This window comes from Lithobates pipiens, unplaced genomic scaffold (assembly GCF_037356315.1).
Source record: "Lithobates pipiens isolate NorthernLeopardFrog02 unplaced genomic scaffold, aLitPip1_a1.2 Scaffold_22, whole genome shotgun sequence".
Lineage (NCBI taxonomy): Eukaryota > Metazoa > Chordata > Amphibia > Anura > Ranidae > Lithobates > Lithobates pipiens.
In genome coordinates this window covers 252,786,343-252,806,036 of record NW_027507784.1, presented here as the reverse complement: position 1 = coordinate 252,806,036, position 19,694 = coordinate 252,786,343, and the positions used below count along the sequence as shown (strand labels likewise).

General features: G+C 43.3%; 1 protein-coding gene across 1 annotated transcript in view; it reads left to right on the top strand.

Moving 5' to 3' along the window:
* LOC143924566 (palmitoleoyl-protein carboxylesterase notum2-like) overlaps positions 1 to 19,694 on the top strand; it is a 104,909-nt gene that overhangs the window by 28,434 nt on the left and 56,781 nt on the right. The gene's annotated exons all lie outside the window — the stretch shown is intronic.

Sequence of the window (19,694 nt, the reverse complement as noted above, 5' to 3'; positions counted from 1 at the left end):
GAAGGTGTCATATATATGACAGCTTCATACACAGTACTGTATACCCGGCTCGATTTAGCTGTTAGATTCTACAGCCAAAAACTAAATGTAAACAAAGATGATTTCATACCCAAATAAATATGGCATTGCCTATTTTTGGGAAACAAATAATTACTGAATGGGCAGAGCCTGATGGGGAACTGAAAAACTGGTTCCCCATCGGATCCGTTTACTTTTAATAGACAGTACATGGCAGTGGGTGGATTTGAAGAAAATTGTACTAAATAGCAGCTTTGGCTCTGCCCACTGCTGTGCACTCTCAATCAAAAGTAAGCATATTTGATGGCATCCCATCAGACTCCATTCACTCCAGTACAAAACTCCTTGGCCATGCGGAGGGCAGGAGTGAATGCATTGAGAAAGAAGTGTCCACTGTAGCTGTAGAAGAGGTCATTTTGCAAGAGCAATGTACAAATAAGCAGGGTCATCTTTAATATTGACTGGACCCTATGCAAACATTTCTTGGGCCCCTTTTTCCATGCAATTTCGCTCTCCACATGCTATGAGACATACAATAAATAGCAGCTAGACTCAAAATCAGTTTGCTGAATGAGATCAGTCAACGATTGCGATTGGTTGCTAGAGGTTACAGTGTATCATTACCACTCACTGACTGGTTGCTAGAGGTTACAGGACACATAATGACTCACTGTTTATTTTCTAGAGGTTACAGCACATGACTTCTGCTTGTTGATTGGTTGCTAGAGATTATTGTACATCAATGCTGCTCACTGATTGAAAGCTAGAGGTTACTGGACATCTATACCACCCACTAATTGGTTGCTAGAGGTTACTGCACATTGTTACTGCACACTGATTGGTTCCTAGAGGTTACTGCATACCCTTACTACTCAATGATTGGATGCAAGAGGTTAGTGCACAGCATTACTGCTCACTGATTGGTTGCTAAAAGTTTACAGCACATCATATCCTCACTGCCTGCACACCATGGACTGGGGAGGTGAGGGAATCCATCAATAGACAGAAAACTCCTAGGGGTTCTAGGACTCATGGAATCAGTGGCAATGCTGGGGAAGGGAGGTGTTATCAGTGGCAATGCTGGGGGTTGATGGGATCAGTGGCAGTGGTGGGGGGATGGGATTAGTTAGGAGGCAGTACACTGTGACAAATTCTGGTCATCATGTAGAGCAAAGCTGGAAATCTTTGGCAAGTTTATATTGGGTGATCCTACCAATGTATTGGTGAATTTACAATAACTGCCAATGTGAGAGGGGATTTACACTGACCATCAATGTGAGGAGGAATTTGCACTGACCACCATGTAACAGGGATTTTATGCCACCCACTAATAGAAAAAAGGGATTTCTACACTGACACCAATGTAATAAGAGCATTTACACCAACCACCAGTGTAAGGGGGAATATACAATGACAACCATTGTCGAGGAGACTTTTTCTGACCACCAATGTAAGGTGAGACTTCTACACTGAACCACCAATGTTAGGGGGGATTTACACTGACCACCAGTGTAAGGGCAATTCTGCACTTACCACCAATGTAAAGAGAAATGTACACTGATCACCAATGTTATGAAGAATTTACACTGACAACCAATGTAATGGGGGATTTTACATCAACAGCCAATAAAGGAGGATTTCTATACTGGCCACCAATGTAATGGGGATTTACACTCACCACCAATTTAAAGGGGGCTTCTACATATACCACCAATGTAAGGGAGGACTCGAAACTGACCAAAAATGCGAGTTGTTGTTTTTTTAACGATTACCAATATAAAAAGAAGTTTCTACACTGGCCACCAATGTAATGGGGATTTACACTGAACACCAATGTAAAGGGGGCCTTCAGACTGACCACTAGTGTGAATGAAAGGATTGTACTCCAAAACCCAATGTAATGAGAAGGTTTACACTGACCACCAATGTTACTGAGACATTTAGCCTGCACATTTGTGTGTGTTGGGAATACATGCAAAATCGCTTTCCTGGCACCACAGAGACATGCTGCCCTTTAGCAGATACACAGAAGTGCCATTAATTGTTAATGACACCCTAATGCATTGGGTGAGATGTGCGTATTCACATGAACCAAAATTCAGGGTGCAGTGGAACCATGTTCTTATAAAGAAGGGTTCCACCTCCAATTTGCTTACCTTTGCAGAACAGGCTGATGTTAGGCTTAATGACTACATTTGTAGGCAGGACTTTCAAGCAGTGGGTAGCATTCAACAGAAGTGATGGTAGATATGACCTCAGGGGGACATGATATACAAATGAATGCCACCTCTATTTACATATCAATGCCGCGGTCTATGACTATGTATTAATGCTGCTGCTATTTACATATTAATGCAGGTTATTTACATGTAAACACAGGGTTTGCAGGTGAGTCTTCTGTACATGGTAATACGACAGAGTTGGGCAGCAGAACTTTACACTGAGATATTGTGACGCAGCACGGGACTAAAACTTCAAGGGACAAGAGAATTTAACCTGGGATAGTTGGCATGTATGAGGCAGCTGCTTTAGGCCCCACAACAATGATGGGGCCCAGGGCAGCTGCCCTTTTTGCCCTGCCTTAAAAACGGTCCTGCAAATAGGCAGAGTAAGCCATAACACAACATCACAGTGCCTCGGGGGCCTCAGCACCATGGTACCTTACCTTTCTTTTCTGCTTGATTGCTGATTATTTCTCACTCTAACCCACTTTAAGAATGAACATGTTTTACATGATTTATTGTTTGACTGTTTGTATATGTTTATATACTTTTACAGGTTTATGCTGTCTGGTCACATTGTGGCACAATATTCGAGTATAGTCTTCCCAACCAGACAAGCCAGAACTAGCATCCCATGTTTTCATGATAATCAAACTTGAAATGGCACAAGGAGCCAGATCAATAGTTGATTTTGTGGAGATTATTAGAAACTCCTGGTGCTTGAAATGAAAGATGATGGTCGCAAATATATAAGGGTGCAGCGCCAATAGGGAAAAATTGAAATATAAGCTCTGTGATGAACAGTCCTATTCAGAAACCGCCAACAATTATGGAGGACAGGTTGGTATAGAAGTCCCAGCACCAGCAGTGTGAAAAGGGGTGTGTAGAGGCAATCTTGCTTACCAGAAGAAGTTGACTCTCAAATTATAAAGAGTCAGGGAACGCGTATGCGATAAAGATGAGCATCCTTAACTGCATCATTCCAACTCCTGTCAGTTATGGAAAAGGCGATCTCAGTCCAGGAAGCACTTTCTCCAGGTAAGTGGATATATATGAATATACTGCGGCCCCTTTACCTCAAAAGATGTAAGGGCACCACAATAGTGTAATATTGCTTTAAAACCACTATTTTATAAAAAAAAAAAAAATAGTACACTCACATTTCCGCAAAAAGATAACAGGCAAAGAATCTCATTAAAAGGTCCATAAATTATGGCGTGCTTACATCGTCCGGTACTGTCTTACGTATTTTGCAATAATATTGTGTCATAAGAGGCGTGTCCTAATATAATAAAATAACCGTAAGTGACCCGCCAGAAGTAGCCGTTCAAGTAGTCAATTAGGCTAATTCCATTAGGCCATGAACAAGTTCGCCATGCTTGGAGCAAAGTTTGCACCCATGGCGACTCCCCTACTCTGCAAGTAAAAGGAGCCGACAAACTAAAATTAATTGTGGTTCATGGCAAAAGTCAGAAGCTTCAGATTGAAATCACACTGTATGGGTAACAAGCTGATATCATGCCTCAAAAAGGAGTCCACAGCCTCAAAACCATTCTTATGAGATATGATAGTGTACAATGATACGTCGGCCGTTGTCAAAATGTACCCCTCCTTCCCCTGAATACAACTAAGAAGGTTTAGAAGCTGAGTGGAATCCTTCAAAAAGGACAGGGCTTGTACTACCAGAGGTGGAAAAAAAACATTGATGTATCTACCTATCCTGGAAGTCACAGAATTTATCCCACTAATATTTGACCTACCAGGGGGATTAGCCAGATCCTTGTGAACTTTAGGAAGGTAGTACATCACTGGAATACATGGAGCCATGGGGACCAAATGGTCTTCCTCCTTCTTGGATAAAATCTTTTTATGAAAACCCTCGTCTATCAATCTGACAATCTTTTTTATATCCATTAGTGGGATTGGATGGTAAAGAAATATAAGTCTCATGATCCGACAATATCCTTTCCATCTCCAAAAGATAAGATTCATCCAGAACAACAATACCCCGCCCTTGTCTTCAGGGCGGACAATAATTTCGTTCCTCTGTTTTAGGGACTCTGTTTAAATTCAATATCCAACTGAGCCATCTTAATGTTCAAGGAGTCTAGATCCTTCAACACCAATTCCTTGAAAACCCCCAATAAAGGAGCCAACACACCAGGGGGGTTGAATAAAGAAGCATTAGCCAACCATGAGTGTCTAATGCTAGTGGCTTCTGTCCTATTTGTGACAACAGGATTAGGGCTCCTTCACACAGACGTGTCCTTGTACGGAGTCCGCTCTACTCAGCGGGGGATCGCTCCATCTATACCCGCTGAAGAGGCAGATGACAGGTCTGTCTTTGCACACTGTGCAAGGACAGACCTGTCAGAGTGCCGCTTTCTCCTATGGGGGATCGGATGAGGACGGACCGTAGAGTCCGCCATCACCTGATCCACAGACGGTTGGGAAAATAGGTTTTTCCTCCGTCACACTTTTTCGGATCGGAGCGGGTCGGATGTCAGCGTCCGTTGAGGTCCACCTAAAAAACTGACAGCGGGACCTGAACAGATCATCCGTGTGAAAGAGGCCATAGAAATCCAATTTGATTTCAATTTACAGATGTATTTATGAACATCCATAAAAACACCAAACTTGTTTAATGGTTTTGGGGGAGAAAACTTCAGACCATGATTAACCACTTAAGCCCCGGACCAATTTGCAGCCAAAGGACCAGGCCCTTTTTTGCGATTCGGCACTGTGTTGGTTTAACTGACAATTGCGCGGTCGTGCGACGTGGCTCCCAAACAAAATTAGTGTCCTTTTTTCCCCACAAATAGAGCTTTCTTTTGGTGGTATTTGATCCCCTCTGCGGCTTTTATTTTTTGCGCTATAAACAAAAATAGAGCGACAATTTTGAAAAAAATACAATATTTTTACTTTTTGCTATAATAAATATCCCCAAAAAATATCTATAAAAACATTTTTTTCCTCAGTTTAGGCCGATGCGTATTCTTCTACATATTTTTTGGTAAAAAAATCACAATTAGCGATTATTGATTGGTTTGCGCAAAAGTTATAGCGTTTACAAAATAGGGATAGTTTTTATAGCATTTTTATTCATTTTTTTTTTTACTAGTAATGGCGGCGATCAGCGATTTTTATTGTGACTGCTACATTATGGCGGACACATCGGACATATTATATACAGCAGAATTAAAAAACATACTATATAAAAATATACTATGCATATACAATGTAATAAACCTAGTATTGACAAGATATCTTCTCTGTTAAAGAAGAGGATATGTAGAGGTGGCTGTCCATATAAAAATGGCAGGGATGAGAAACAAGGAAATTACTTCTCAGTCACCAGTATATATATATATATATATATATATATATATATATATGCATAGTATATTTTTATATAGTATGTTTTTTAATTCTGCTGTAGTACAATGCACAATCAAAAAATAAAGCCCACATCTTTGGTCCAAAAAGAACCTCACTCAGAATTGTCCATTAGGTCGGGGTGTGGCCGGATGGAGATGGGCGCGAGTGAGTGAGAAGGAGTGTGAGTGTGTCCGAGCTCCCTGCCTCCGCCCTGCGATGAGAGGAATGTAATCCGCTGGTGGTTACAGCTGCTGTTTCCTGACTCCCCCTATCGGAGCTCCGTAATGAGCGTCCGACCTGGAGCGTGCACTACCACTATTGCTGCCCAGAACTGACGGAGATTGCCGAAAGTACCCGAGGAGGGCTCCGCGGAAGGCTTCGCTATCGCGAGAACCCGGTCGGAGATCCGAAGACAGACGAACTCTTAGACGCCGCACGAGGACACGCGGAGAGAGTCCTGCGACTGCCTCGGACGGATGCTGACATTTGCCAGCTCCATTGATGACAAATCCTGGCTGTGGAGTGGTGAGAAATGCTATATAATCTAGCGGGACGGAAGATAGGACCTGTGTGGTGGAGATTGTGGCTCGGTTGGCAATAGACAGCGGAGAGATGCACTGGTTATCCCTGTTTGGTTGGAATGTTTGCTTCTCCCTACCTGCTTTGCTTTTGATAACCGTTGGCTGAAGTGAGCTCACCCCACAAACATAATTAACGTGGGATTCTGGCACTGTGCGTCTGGTGAATTGGCTGCCCCCCCCAGGTTCTTTTGAATCAAAAGCTGGGTCTTTTGCTGGGGAGATTTGATTTAGCGATATAAACTGCTATATTACTACCCTCCGCTGGCTTAGTGACTTTTCCACGTGGACTTTACCATGCTTAGCAAAAGAGCGGTAGAGGATATATCCCATGGAGAGGGGAATCAAAAAACGCGTGCTGCCAAAGAAAAATTAAATCAAGCCTCTGCGGCTTCGAAACTTGAGCGCTTTGCACATGCAACTTCCCCAGGTAGGAAAGTCCAACACCATCCGCCAGGCCAATCTAAAATGCAGGGATCACTGGGGGACAGAAGGAGTGCAGGTCACTCTTCACTAGATCCTGGTACCCCATTGCCAGGAGGCGGGGTAGGTGAGCTATCCCAGGAGGAAAGCAGGACGGCCCAAAAACCCGGGGGGGTGGTGAACCGACTTTACGAGAGATACTGCTGGCGGTTAATGATTGTAAGAATTCTATTTCTGGGCTGGACAGCCAATTGAGAAACATTCAAAATGAACTACACGCTATGAGCCAACTATTAAGTAACACCATCGATAGAATAGATGCTCTAGAGGGAAGATTAAGTATGGTGGAAGACGAATTATCCCCCCTGCAGGAAAAAATAGCTACACTTCAGAAACAAATTGTCGCACAGGCATCCAAAATTGACGACATGGACAACAAGAACCGCAGGAATAATGTGCGACTAATCGGCCTGCCAGAGGGAAGTGAGGGTCCTGACCCCATAATTTTTTGGGAAAACTGGTTCAAGGAATTATTGGGAGATATCTCCTTCTCCTCGCCCTCTAGCATCGAAAGAGCCCACAGAGTTCCTCTTAGATCTCACCTATCAGAGGGACGCTGCAGGCCAATGATACTGAAATTTATCAATTATAATGATCGAATGATTTTGATGCGGAGGGTCAGGGGATTGGGAGACATCTTCTATAAGGGGATTAGGGTGTCATTTTATCCAGATTTTTCACCGGACTTACAGAAACAGAGAGCGGAGTTTATTCCTGTCAAACGCACCCTGCAAAAGCATAAGATAATGTATGCCCTATTGTATCCAGCCCGACTCCGAGTGTCTGCTTTGGGCTCAACAATTTTTTTTAACTCCCCGCAGGAGGCCGTGAACTGGCTGGAGGATCACAAGGAGGCCCTTTAATGATGCTTAGAGTCGGCCTGTACTAGTTTTTTTTTTTGGGGGGGGGGTTTATTTGTTTTCTTTTTGTGTTATTAATGCTTAATAGGGGGGTAGACGTAGATGGATACAATGCATAGCCTAATGATTAGGGTTAATGTATCACGAGTAACTGAACACTATAGGGTGATCTATATTGTGTATGAAGGAATGGCTATAGGAGAGGTGGGAAGATGGGGGTGTGGGGGTTGGGGGGGGGGGGGGTTGCAAGGGGGAATGTAAACTTCTGTATGTATATTATTGGAAATAACTTTGCTTATGAACCCATTTCGGTGAAGGAATGGGGAGCCCTAATGTTACAGCTCGTTGCTTGGGTGAGACGGGCAAAATTATATAATAAATTGATTAGGAATGGGGTAAAACACCATGGATTATAGAGCACTGTGATATCACAAGGTGAATTAATAGTTTATACAATTTCACATTAGAAGTGGTAAACGAGGTTTTATGGATGAGCTGGGAGGGTGGGATTTGAGGGAGGGAGAGGAGGGAAAAGGAAAGGAATATATCCCCTTTTTTTTTTTTCAATAGAGTGGTAGAGGGATACAATGAATAGATTAGTGATTGGGGTTAACGTACTACGAGCAATCGAACACTATAGGGTGATCCACATTGTGTATAAAGATATGGTTATAGGCGCGGTGGGAAGGTGGGGGCGCGGGGGTTGGGGGGGGGGGTTGTATGGGAGAATGTAAACTTGTGTATGTATATTACCGAAAATAATTTTATTTGTGAACCCATCTCGGTGAAGGAATGGGGAGTTATAATGTCGCTGCTCGCTGTTTGAGCGAGGTGGGTAAAACGATATAACAAATTGACTAAAGCTGGGGTATAGTATTATGGATCATAGAACACTGCGATGCCATATGGTGAATAAATAGTCCACATAATTCTACACTAGAAGTGGTAATGAGGTTTTATAGTTGAGTTGGGAGAGTGGGATTGGGGGGGGGGGGGGATATATATATATATTTTTTTTGAAGGTAAGCAACGTTGTATAATAATAATATTGTGATTACTTAGTTTTTGAAGCTACAGAGGCATTTCCCCCCCCCCCCCTCTTTTTTTTTTTTTTTTTTTTTGTAGGGCATGATTAGTGCTATGGAGGGATTATGATCCCACCTTAGAAGTATATTGAATGGGTGTGATAAGATCATGTGGGGGGATGGCGAGTTCGGACACTTTTGAATGGGGTATGATTATACCGGCTACAATTGAGACCCCTAAGGGTGGCTCTGATGGGCAGGGTCGGGTGGGGGGAGGGAGGGAGGGGAGTCTTCGAACACGTGCTGTGAGTAGCGGGGCGGTGATGGGGGACAGGTTGGGATGGGGAGAGGCGATGGGGAGAGGAAGCGGTTCCCTCCCCCCTTATCCTCTCCCCTCCATGGGTATACCAATCATTGGAGCTGATGGGTAGGAGGAATATCATTGGAGCTGATGGGTAGGTGGAATATAACTTTGTGGAACGTGAGGGGCTTGGGAGACCCTAAGAAACGGGGGTCTGTGATGTTGGAGATGGAAGGAAGGGGACCTGGTTTGCTCTTTCTGCAGGAAACCCATCTAACCCCAACCACGGCCCCTCTGCTTCATGACCGGAAATTCCAGGCATATTATCATTCCTTTTATTCATCGTATTCCCGCGGCGTGAGTGTGTTAGTATGGAAGGGTACAGATTTTTTATGTAAAGAGTCCCAGATAGATGGGGAGGGGAGATTTGTCTTCTTGCACTGCCTGGTGGCTGGGCAAGAATACGTTCTAGCGAATATCTATATACCCCCTCCTTTTAAATTAGAGGTTATGGATAAATTTCTCATGTTCAGTTTGGGTAAAATGGGCGTCCCGTGGATAATTGGCGGTGATTTCAATGAAATCATAGATAAGCGCTTGGACAGATTCCCTTGTCCAACTGGGAATAGAACAGGTCGATTACATGAACTTCTACTGGAAGTTGGTTTAAGAGACATCTGGCGTATGCGACACCCTCAGGATAGGCAGTATTCCTGTTTTTCCAGTACCCACCAGACGCTATCAAGAATAGACATGGGTTTGGGGAACAATGAGGCAGTTGGAGTGGTGGCAGACATAGAATACGGGGTACGTGGGATCTCAGACCATTCCCCTTTGGCTATAACTTTGAACACGGGAGAGTGCGTCCCACTAAGAGAGTGGAGAATAAACCCCGCTTGGTTGGAACTAATTGATAGATCTAACCTCTTAGGGGATCAAATAGGGGAATTTCTCCAGACTAACAGAGGGACAGCGGCACCTGGAATGGTTTGGGATTTCCTAAAAGCCTTTCTTAGAGGAATACTCATACAGAAAATTGCAATAACAAAACGGAATCTCGAGACCAAGAGGGGAAAATTCGAAATTATGTTATCCAGGCTGAGAGAGAGTTTGTGGAGGATCCATCGCCGGGGAAACAACAGACTTGGGAGGATAACCAACAGATATATAAAATGGCACTTCTAAAAAGGGTAGAGAACCAACGTATTTTCCAACGTCAATATTATTTTGGCGAAGGGGAGAAGGTGGGTCGAGTTCTTTCCTTATTGGTTCAAACCAATGGCCCCCCCACAGGAATACAGGCAATTAAAACACAGAAGGGCGACCTTGTCTCTAGGCCCCCCGAGGTTATGAAGGTACTTGGTGATTATTACAGAACCTTATATAAATCAACTATACAGGATTGTGAGGGCTTGACCACTAATTTTTTACATCAAACAGCTATCCCTGTGCTCTCAGACCAGGATAAACTGAACCTAGACTTACCACTTACTTTGGAAGAACTAAAATGCGCGATGAACAGTATGCCCAATTATAAATCTCCTGGTCCCGATGGGCTTCCAGTGGAAATTTATAAACGATACAGCGAACAGCTGATGCCGGCACTACTGGAAAACGCTAAACCATGCATTAGAGGCGGGAGAGCTCCCCGCTTCAATGCTGGAGGCTAATATCACTTTAATTCTTAAAGAGGGGAAGGACCAACAAGAGGTCTCGTCGTACCGGCCGATATCTCTGTTATGCTCAGATATAAAAATCCTATCCAAGGCCCTAGCAATTCGGTTAAATAGCTATATTCATAAATTAATACATCCAGACCAGTCCGGGTTTATCCCGGGCAGAACAATTAATACTAATATTAGGAGGGTCTTTCTAAACTTACAAATACCTAGAGACAATGATAACCCAGGTGCCATATTAGCTTTAGATGCTACTAAAGCTTTTGACAGCCTGGAGTGGGGCTATCTCTGGGGCGTATTGGAACGCTTCGGCTTTGGCCCCCTATTTATCCAATGGGTAAAACTACTATATAGGGGACCCAGGGCCAAGATTAAAATGGGGACCCTATTATCCCGGGCAGAACAACTAATACTAATATTAGGAGGGTCTTTCTAAACTTACAAATACCTAGAGACAATGATAACCCAGGTGCCATATTAGCTTTAGATGCTACTAAAGCTTTTGACAGCCTGGAGTGGGGCTATCTCTGGGGCGTATTGGAACGCTTCGGCTTTGGCCCCCTATTTATCCAATGGGTAAAACTACTATATAGGGGACCCAGGGCCAAGATTAAAATGGGGACCCTATTTTCTGATATGTTTCATCTAGAAAGGGGTACGAGGCAGGGATGCCCGTTGTCTCCCCTCTTGTTCGTGCTGGCTATGGAACCCCTGGCTGTGATGGCGAGAGCACACCCGGACATCCAGGGATTCCGGCGCGGACTGGAGGAGGAGAAGCTGGCTTTATTTGCAGATGATGTCTTGGTTTTTATTGGCGATGTGCGCTCCACTCTGAACAGTGTAGTACGGCTGATGGAGGAATTTGGGCAACAATCAGGTTTGGTCATTAATTGGAGTAAATCAGCCCTTATGCCACTGTCGGAGTCTGAAGATCAAACATCGCCTACAGTTGTGGGACTAGAAGTGGTACCTAAGCTGAAATACTTGGGTGTCTGGATTCCCAGAGATATAGACCGGTATGTTGAGGAGAATCTGGTACCATTAATGGCAAAACTGAAGCAGAAGGTCAATAGCTGGTGTCGCCTTCCCCTGTCTGTGGCGGGGCTCTGTAATTTAGTAAAAATGATTTGGCAGCCACAGATCTTATATATCCTCCACAACTCCCCAGTCTGGGTTAACCAGAAATGGTTTAACAGACTGGAGGGATTAATTTGAGAATTAATATGGAAAAAGAGACAGCCTCGGATTCGGCTGCGGACGCTGCAGCTCCCTGTGGAAAAGGGAGGAGTAGCGATACCACATCCAAGAACATACTTTCTATCAGCCCAGCTCCAGCATTTAACTGGGGCTGGACTGGAGGGGGGTGGTTGCCCGAATCACAAATTGATGATTAATAATGCATATCATAAAACTCTAGTTGAAGTCCTGGAGGCCAACTCATTTGCTTGTAAATGCCCTACCAATGTTTTGGCGAGGAAAGTATGGCAGATAGCTAAGCAACTCTTGGGCTATGAGGGGGTAACTGAGTACACCCCCCTATGGAACAATGGAGAATTGGCCGAATTAAATAGTATAGATCGGTCCCTGGAGTGGGAGAGGAGGGGGATTAGTAGACTGGTGCATCTCTACCAGGGGAATACTATGAAATCTTTCGAAGACCTTCGTCAGGAATTCGGCATCTCCAATAAAACATTTTATATATATTTGCAAGTGAGACATGGGATACATGCACAGTACGGCACACTTGTTATTGAGAGGACGAAGAATCCCCTGTTTCAGGGATTCCTCGAGCAAGGACAAACAAAGAGTCAGATTTCTAGTTTATATACAAAACTCAAGGATAAAGCTTTGAATGGAGAGGGACCGGATAAGAGCAGGAGGGGATGGGAGGAAGACCTGGGACCAATTGGGCAGGAACAATGGGATGAGATCCTAGCACAGGGGAACCTGGTGTCTATCTCCCCATCGCAGCGCATGTCCCACAAGCTCTTTCTATATAGGGCATACTACACTCCTAAAAAAATGTGGAGGATAAGCAGAAAGTCTAACGGTGAGTGCCCTAGATGTGGAGCACCAGGGGACCTGCTTCATATGGTATGGAAGTGCCCAAAATTATACCGGTACTGGATAGAAATTGTACATAGAATTAACAGGATCTTTAATACCACCTTGGAACCTGAAGCTAGGACTTGTCTATTAGGGATTATGGAAAGGGGTAGAATCTCCGCTGTAATAAAAATATCTATATTAAGATGCCTGTATCAGGCCAGACGCCTAATTGCGATGAACTGGCAGGCAAAAAACCCTCCAGCACTGCAAGCATGGATAAATGCCATAAATCCTATAATTTGGTGCGAACGGGCAATGTATATTAGACAAAACAACTTAAAAAAATTCAAGTTGCTATGGAATCCATGGTTGAGAGACATTGGTTACCCCCTAGACGAGATAGCGGAGGATAGGATTTAGGGCGCACCCACTCGGCTCAGGCCTGGTGTGGTCTGGGAGCTTCCTGGATGCTCCGTATTTCTGTTCCTGAAGGGATTTGCCACTTCGTTACCGGCTAGCCAAATAGGTTTGACTGGATTTAGCAGCGCGTGTTCGAAGAACAGGGTTATGGGGGGGGGGGGGAGGGGATAGATTTGCAGGTGTGTTAGGGATAACTAGAGTGTTAGGTATGGTTGCGCCTCCGGCGCTAAGTAACATTTTTGAAGTAAAAATCTGTATTCTTTGTTGATATGTACACTTTTTCTATGTTTGGAAAACCATGCTCTATGTATGTATAAACCAAATCTCTTTTTCAATAAAAAACAATTAAATTAAGAATTGTCCATTAGGTCACTTGTTTTACATATGTTAAAAATTGTGTTTTATATGAAAATTGTACATAAGTGCTAGCTGATGCAATCATAGTAATTATCACACTGACCTGCACTGTAATTAAAGTGGTTGTAAACCCTTATAAACTACTTTGACCTACAGGTAAGCCTAGATTAAGGCTTACCTGTAGGTCCAAGAAATATCTCCTAAACCTACACGGTTTTGAGACAGCGGCGCGCAGGCGCTCTGAGCGCGCCGCTGTCAACGGCGATATGCGGCGAGTGGTGGCTCCCGTGCGCATGCATGGAGTGACGTCATCGCGCCTTTGCCCGAATGACTGCGGCGGAGCAGTGAGACCCACCGAGAAGATGGATGCTCCGGACTACAGGGGACAGCGGTGACTTTGCTGACTCCTGTGTCAGGTGACACATAATGACAATAGTCCATTATGCTTTACCTTTGCAGGGAATCAAAGAGGAAGTAAACTCATCAGGGTTTACTTCCTCTTTAAATGTTATTATATCAGGGCATAATGCAGAGGATACAACTACCATTGACTATAAATATATAGGGTGTTATTTACAAAGTATATTAAAACCCTAAAACTGATCCATTGCACACACCCATATCTGGCATTTTAAGTGGCTATTCTCATCACCATTCAAGTGTCCAGATGTTGGCATTGTGTCCACTAATTTAGATGTTAAAATACTTTGTTATTAGTTTGAAGTTCAAACTTAGTTATTCCCCCCCTCAGCAAGGACTACATTTGTTCAGGCTTGTTGGCCATTTAATTGCTGAGTGTTCTGCTCCTTGTCTGCTGTTTGGGCATTCAAAGTGTTTCTTTAATATGCCAAGAAAAAAGCACAAAGCAGTTTTGTTAATGTTGAAAATAAAACAAAACCTTTCCTGAACACTGACTTTTAACTCATTTAAAGGTGGAAAGGGGGTAGATCAGTATTTTGACTTGATTTGTAACTTGACCAAAATAAATGACTTGACTTGCTTGACTTCTAGCAGGGACTCGACTTGACTTGCTTGCTTTTCGCCACAGTAACTTGGGACTTGCTTGAGACTTGAAGGTTAAGACTTGAGACTTGCTTGTGACTTGCACATGTGTGACTTACTCCCATGTCTGCTATATACATTCAACATTAACGACAAAGATTTGACAGAGCAGCGAAAAACATACAAACGTTGAATCTTTGGCTTATGGTGCCTGTCATAGGTTCTAAGAAGATTCGACGGAGCAGCTAAACTATACAGTCATACAGTTTAGCTTCTCCGTCGAATCTTCTTTGAACATTCGTCAGACACCATAAGCCTTCAATGACAGATTCAACCTTAATTTGGATTTTCAGACGAATGCATTTTTTTATGAAAAACAAAATAAATAAAAACTAATTTCGGTAGTAACTAAATAAATATATTTTTTGGACGAAAATGAAATTCCGAAACTAAATATTTCAGTGTGCACATGTCTACTGATTATTAGTGGAATTGTTAGTGAGATAAAATCTGTGACTTCCAGGATAGGTAGATACGTAGATGCTTTTTTGCAAGCTCTGGTAGTTCAAACCCCGTCCTTCTTGAAGGACTCCACTCAGGTTTTAAACCTTCTTGGTGGTATTCAGTGGAAGGAAGGGTACATTTTGGCAACGGCCGACGCGTCCTCTCTGTACATTATCATATCTCAATGGGATAGTTTTAAGGCTGTGGACTCCTTTTAGAGGCATAATATCAGCTTGTTACCCATACAGCGGGATTTCATTCTGAAGCTTTTGACTTTTGCCATGAACCACAATTACTTTTGGTTTAATGGCTCCTTCTACTTGCAGAGTAGGGGAGTCGCCATGTGCGCAAAGTTTACTCCAAGCATGGTGAACTTGTTCATGGCCAAGTGGGAAGAGGATGTCATCTATACTAAATCGGAGGTCTGAGCTCCTCCTATGGTGAAGGTATATTGACGACATCCTCCTCAGGGAGGGTGACAATCAGTCCCTGAACAACTACATGAACTAATTGAATCATAACGCCTTGGGTATTGTACTACAACATGAAGCCAGCATAGAAAAAAAAATTTCTAGATCTCAACGTGGAGGTCAGGGATGGTGCTTTAATTACTACCACCTACTTTAAGGAGACGAACCGTAATAGCTTTATTGGCTAAGGCAGTTGCCATCACCCTTCATGGCTTAAGTCTGTCCCTAAGAGCCAGTTCCTCAGAATACATCGCTTATAAACTAAATGTGGCTAAATGTGGATTACCGCATTTAGCCGTGTTTGGCATCTGAAATGTGGAGATCTTCGGCGTGTGAACCCATTTTTTTGGTTTCAAAGACACGCTTTAAATGCAACTGCCTAAAAACAGCAATAAACGAGACATGGTGTACATGGTCACATAGGATAACATTGAATGAGTTCAGGGGCAGTTTAAAAAAGTGTCCAACTGCCTCTGAACATACGTGGAATGAATATAGAGTGGGATGTCAATTGCTTTATCAACAATGGTTGAATAACTCTTGCAATATAAGATATATTTTCTGCTGGTAATCTACCGAACTACCGGGACGATACTAAGCTAAGCAGGGCAATAACTTCTCCACAGGATGTGGAAACCTTGCAAAAAGATCTGAACAAATTAATGGGGTGGGCAACTACATGGCAAATGAGGTTCAATGTAGAAACATTTAAAATAATGCATTTGGGTGGAAAAAAATATGAATGAAATCTATACACTGGGGGGAGAACCTCTGGCGGAATCTAGGATGGAAAAAGACCTGGGGGTCCTAGTAGATGATACAAGCTGCTGCTAACAAAGCAAACAGAATATTGGCAGGCATTAAATGGGATTCATTCCAGAGATAAAATGATAATTCTCCCGCTCTACAAGACTCTGGTCCGGCCGCACCTAGAGTATGCTGTCCAGTTCTGGGCACCAGTCCTCAGGAAGGATGTACTGGAAATGGAGCGAGTACAAAGAAGGGCAACAAAGCTAATAAAGGGTCTGGAGGATATTAGTTATGACGAAAGGTTGCAAGCACTGAACTTATTCTCTCTGGAGAAGAGACGCTTGAGAGGGGATATGAATTCAATATACAAATACCATACTGGTGACCCCACAATAGGGATAAAACTTTTTTGCAGAAGGGAGTTTAACAAGATTTGTGGCCACTCATTAAAATTAGAAGAAAAGAGGTTTAACCTTAAAACTACATAGAGGGTTCTTTACTGTAAGAGTGGCAAGGATGTGAAATTCCCTTCCACAGGTGGTGGTCTTAGCGGGAGGGGGGGGGGCTTTGATAGTTTCAAGAAACTATTAGATAAGCACCTGAACGACCGCAACATACAGGTGTACACAATGTAATACACACACATAGGTTGGACTAGATGGACTTGTTTCTTTTTTCAACCTCAAATACTATGTAACTGTAATATATATTTTTTCCTGTTTATCCTCTTTCTCTTTTAAATGAAATATAATGTTATGTACTTCTTATGAATTGAAACTGTATCTGTATGGGATATTTGCTTATTGTATATATTATGTCCACTAGATGGCGTGTTCACCTTGCGTGCTTTTCAAAATTTTGATTAGTGGATTTTTTATGCAATGATTTATTTCATCAAGAGGATAGTGTAATACTATCTTTGTTATGGTTTCATTTTTTTATTTTTGGCAAGTAGAGCCCTCCTCCTTGCCTTTTATATAATTTCTTCTATTAATATACTCCCTTTGTGTTCTGAGAACAGCGGGACCAATTTGCAATCGCTTCCGGTTCTTGGAGCAATCGCTTCTGGTAGGTTATTTGATAGCTGCAGGATAGGCTTTTAATCCCTTCCGGTCTGTGGAGCACATGGTGAACCACATGTGGGCAGACTGACCACTTCCGGTGTGTCACTTCCGGTTTGAGAGGGGATTGACTACTCCTGGCGGGTCATGTATGTTTATTTTATTATATTAGGACGTGCTTGTGTTTGCCTCATAAGATGCAATATTATTGCGAAACATGTAAGACAGTACCGGACATGTAAGAAGACTACGATTTATGGACATTTTATAAAATGCTTTGTCTGTTGTCTTTTTACAGAAATGTGAGTGTACTATATATATTTTTTTAAATAAAATTGTGGTTTTAAAGCAATATTACACTATTGTGGCACCCTTACATCTTTTGAGGTAAAAAGGCTGCAGTATATTCATATATACATCCACTTCTCTGGAGAAAGTGCATCCTGGGCTGGGATCGCCTTTTCCATAACTGACAGGAGTTGGAGTGATGCAGTTGAGGATGCTCATCTTTATCACATAGACGTTCCCTGACTCTTTATGATTTGAGAGTCAACTTCTTTTGGTAGGCAGGATTGCCTCTACACACTGGCAATGACGAGTCCATTCAATCCCTTTTCACATTGATGGTGCTGGACTTCTTTACCAACCCGTCATCCATCATTGTTGGCAGTTTCTGAATAGGACTGTTCATCACAGAGCTTATATTGCAATGTCTCCCTATTGCCACTGCACCCTTATATACTTAATGGTTCTATGATTAAAACCTTTAGTGCTGGCTGCAGTGGTCATTGTAATTAGCTTTATCTTTTAGCCAAAGCGCAGATTTCACTTGTTTTTTATGTACTTTAAAATGATGGTTGCATCTGGTTTCCAAAATGCATATTTCTGCACAGTATTGATCAGCATACAGAACCTGATCACAATAATAAACCCTCATTCCTCAAATGGATCATATGATTGGTTGGTGCTTAGTGATGATTTCTGGTGTTTGGAGCACAGGACATTTTCTGATTCCGGTTTCCGGAAAGCACACCATCCATACAGTGCTCAGCTGTAATGGTATGTTTTTCTGTGAGAGAGCATTTAAAGTGGAACTTTAGTGAAAAATGTAAGATGGGCGAACAGGCAAGAATTTTAATGCAGAAGAGGCATTCTTTGTCTCTTCTGCATTGAAGTTACTTACCTGCTGGTCCATCCTTGTACAGTGAGCCTCCCATGCATGCGTGGTAATGAAATAATCCCCGCCAATGACAGTAGCCTGTGATTGAAACCCAGTAGTTATCAGTGACTGGGGGGGGGGGGGGGGGGGGGCTCAGGAAGGGCACATTGCTGGAGCTGAGGTGAGTATAGCGCTGCTTTAACTGCATTAAGACTATTCACAGTCTGACTTTCCCTAATAAAAAGTATATATATATATATATATGTGGTTTATTTCACTGGGCAGATGTTTGCACCAAATTGTGCAATTCCTGCCATGCTTCTCCTTGGATAGGACATCAAATCCCTGTTCTTGACCTAAATACTCCGCCATATTGTGTCATACTCCCATCCATAGACCTGCCAGAGGCCTTGATATTTAAAAATAAAGTAATATCCGCACACAGATGCACTTCCAGCACTTTACTGCAATTTCACATCTTCCCGTAACATATCACATTTGACATACTAGCAAAATCTTTGGCATGGAACACTACATGTGAGGTTAGGCATTCTGTATTAGCCATCAGTGCAGACCACAAATACACATCTTTTTAGTTAAGCCATCTTTCCTTTACTTGATTCCTCTCCTTGGGAGCACCACAGATTTTGGACTACTTCCCTACTACTTCCGTCTCTATTGTTAGAGCGAGAGCAATAATTCTAGTGCTAGACCTCCTCTGTAACTCTAAATTGGTAACTGTTAAAATGTTTTAACCACTTGAGATCCGCGCTATAGCCAAATGACGGCTACAGCGCGGATCTCCTTTTCCGGGACGACGTCAATAGACGTAGTCCCGTGCACGAGCGCCCTGCGCGCCCCCTGAGGGGCACGCGCGGCGCGCTCTGTGATCGGCGAGTCTACGAGACTCGCCTGATCACCGATCCGTGCAAGGGGTCAATCCCGACCCCTTATCACGGGATCAGCTGTCAGCCAATGACAGCTGATCATGTGATATAACGGAGCCGGTAATCGGCTATTATTCGAAAATATTCTGCTTAGAAAAAAAAAAGGCGATCACCGGCGGCCGTGATCGGGACATTAGTTCCGATCATGGCCAGCCCTGCTAGTGCCCACCTGCCCCCTGCCAGTGCCACATTAAAAAAAGTAAGTGCCCCCCGTCAGTGCCCATAGTGCCACCCAGCAGTGCCCACAGTGCCACCCAGCAGTGCCCACAGTGCCACCCAGCAGTGCCACCCAGCAGTGCCCACAGTGCCACCCAGCAGTGCCCACAATCTGCCTCAACAAAGGTGCTGCACCCCAGTGCCACATATCCGTGCCCATCAGTGTCATCTACCAGTGCCCAGCAGTGCTGCCCATCAGTGCCCAGCAGTGCCAC